Below are 3,252 nucleotides of genomic sequence, written 5' to 3'. Positions count from 1 at the left end.
GAGGGGCAGTGGGGTGTGGGGAAGGGCGGTGGGATGCGGGGCGGAGTGGGGCGCGGAGCTGCGGCGGAGTCGCCGCGGAGGGAGGAGGAGGAGGAGCTGTCCATCAGGCGTGGTGCTGAAAGGCTGCGACGGGAAGGCGTGGGGATAGAACGTTGGGTTGATGGACGGCTGGGTGGGTGAGTGGATGAATAGATAAATGGATAGATAGGTGGGTGTAGGAGTGGACGGACATACGGGCAGAGAGATGGGTATGGTCAAACGCACACAAAGAGCCAGGTGGTTGCACAGGCATGCAGAAAGGCATGGACACATTCACACACACACATACACATGCTGAGAGGCAGACAAAGGGAAGAGCAGACGTGCAGAGAAAGGCGCACAGACACACAGGCAAAGAGAGGCAGAGATGCATAAAGAAGCGGTCAGAAATGGGCAGGTAGAGAAATATAGGCAGACACGCAGACAGGTAGGCACACTGACGGGTGGGCACACACCATGTACATGCACAGAGCACTCATCCCCACCAATTCTGAAGGGAAGCCACACTGTGCGTTTGTGCCAGGGTAACAGTGTCCTGGGTGCTAGTCCCTGCCCTGCACAGGATGAAACATGCAGCTGGACTTTCTGCTGCACATCCCTTCTGCATTGATCAATGAGATGGAGCCTAGTTCTCCCACTCCATTTGTCCTCTCAGGTGACAAGAGGACCATGTCAGCAAGGTCCAGCTGGTGAGACAAGAGGGCAAGCAAACCAGGACTGGAGAGAGTCATTGCTTCCATAATAGCTGCTGCTGTTTCAAAGGGATCAACTAAAGCAGGAGGGATGGCACTGGGATTCAAATCCCCTCGAGATCAGAACCTTGTCACTACGATGGCTCTGGAGGAAGCCCTGCAATCATGGCAACAACTGTGGCTTGTACAGGAGCCCACATCCCAGCTGGCACACTTGAAAGGAGATCACAAGGCAGAAACATCCCTTTTCCTTGTGAGTCAGATGGGTGCAGCACTACACACACCACTGCTCACTGCTGCAGCAGGCTGGTCCAGATATCCTGTCATGGGATGGTAATGGGATGCACATGCATAATATAAATCCTACCTAAGTCTTGTGCATCTGCCTTGTAGAGTATGGGAGGAATAAGAAGTGTCAGCCAGCAGACAAAGAAAAGAGCCAGGAAGTATAAATACAAGAGACTTGGCTTGTGCACTGCTTTCTAGGACTCAGATCTGCTTGCAGCTAGCTTTCCTAGAAGCATTCTGTCTTCCTGAAGCCCATTTTAGAACAGCCATTGTGAGGTTGCAACACTTGCATCTTCCCTGCCCTGTCTCATCCCTGGAGGTGTTCAAGGCAGGGTTGGAAAGGGGCTTTGGGCAACCTGATCTAATGCAAGGTGTCCTTGGATATAACAGAGAGTTGGAACGGGATGGTCTTTAAGCTCCCTTTCAACCCAAACTATTCTGTGATTCTGTGACCCAAGTGCATATGTTCTGGTGATAGATCAGGCCCTGCAGCTTCAGTGTATGCCCCACAGTGCTCACTAGGCAGAAATCTTCACTTTCATCTAGGTTAGCTGTTTCAGGTCTTTCACATCCTCACACACAAATGTGTTTCACCACATCCTCGACCTCTGTTGTTTTGCATTACTATATTGCAAGTGAGGTTTCTTCCACCAGCACTAATTGTTTTAGTAACTTGGAGATCACCAGCTCTGCTTAGTTAAGTGGTGTCATTGTTATGACTTTGCTATGGTAATTATTACTGGTGATGATGAATGCTGTTCTGGCTTTCCTTTGTCCTGGTAAAGCAGAGTGCAACCTTTCCTGGCCTTCCCACTTGTGCTGATTTAGTACTGACATACAGATGTGCTCTAAAAGCGGTTGGGAGTATCAAATTTTCCTACATAAAAGAAAAAATATTACAAAAGAAAAAAAAATCTGCAAGGGTCTCTGCAAGGACTGCTAACATCCATAAGTAAAGATCCTAGGAACAGATCCCTTTGCCTCCAAGAAGATGAGATTTACTTCTCTGAAAGGGTGGTCAGGCAGTGGAATGAGCTGCCCAGGGAGGTGGTGGGTTCACCGACCCTGGAGGTGTTCAAGAAACGTTTGGACGTTGTGTTGAAGGACATGGTTTAGTGGGAACTATTGGTGATAGGTGGATGGTTGGATGATCTTGTATGTCTTTTCCAACCTTGATGTTTCCGTGATTCTGTGATTTTCTTGAGTCAGAAGGGAATGAGGCTACAGGAATTAGGTGGGACCTGAGCCAGCTGCCAGTGTAACTGCTGAGAGCATGTCTCTGAATTTATTGACTCAGAGGAGTTTGAGTCAATAAATGATAACAACTGCTTCTTTCCCACAGAGCAAAGATTCGGCTCCAGCCCATTGGACACTGCTTTTGTCAGAGCAGGAAGGGGGAGCAGGGACTTTGGGATCCCACCAAGTTGAGCCGAAACCCATCCCAGGTTGTTGGCATCCAAACACAAGCCGCTTCTGAGGCCCCTTAGCACCCGACAGAGGTCTTGGGGGCTGACTTGAGCTGCAGTGTGACCATGCCCTCATGGAGCTGGGTCCCAGAAGTCTAATGTGTCCTTATGCAACACAAACTCAGGTTCCCTAAACCTACCAAAGAGGGGGTATCACTGTAATTTTTTGTGCAGCTCTGTACACCACACTGTGTTGTTTAATGCACAGGAAAGGCCTGGAGAATCCATTTGGCAAAAGGGGTGAGTGGGCACTTCAGGTTCCTGCAAGATCAAGAAGCTGCTTCCAAACTGAGGTCTTGGCTGTGAGACAGCAGGAAGATGCCTTAAAACTTTGCGACTCTGCACCGTGCTCACCTGCTGACAGGGCTTGTTAATTGGTTTATCTCAGGAGCTGCGTTTAGCTTTGGATTGTGATGGAAAGGAAAAAACTGTCCTTGCAGCTGTGCACACACAGCAATGGGATGCACACCTCCAGCCCGGTTCCCAGCACAGCCCATTAAACCCAGGTGGGTATGTCTGCCTGGCTTCGCTTCACTGGTGGCCACGGGGGAAACGGTTCCTGGCTGCTGAACCAAGGGATTCTGAGGGAAAAACGCAGATCCGTGTGTCTGCCGCCAGCCTCGCAGCACGGGTGGGTCACACACACACACACGAACACCGATGAAAACGTCAGACTGGCTCTGCTGACTGCCCCCGGCTGAGGGGCGACTCGGGAGTTTGTCTGGGACAGTGAGAGTTTTTTTGGGAAAGAGCAAAGTAGCGGCACG

The sequence above is a fragment of the Meleagris gallopavo genome, chromosome 8 (genome assembly GCF_000146605.3).
Source record: "Meleagris gallopavo isolate NT-WF06-2002-E0010 breed Aviagen turkey brand Nicholas breeding stock chromosome 8, Turkey_5.1, whole genome shotgun sequence".
Taxonomy (NCBI): Eukaryota; Metazoa; Chordata; class Aves; order Galliformes; family Phasianidae; genus Meleagris; species Meleagris gallopavo.
This window is presented reverse-complemented; position numbering follows the sequence as displayed.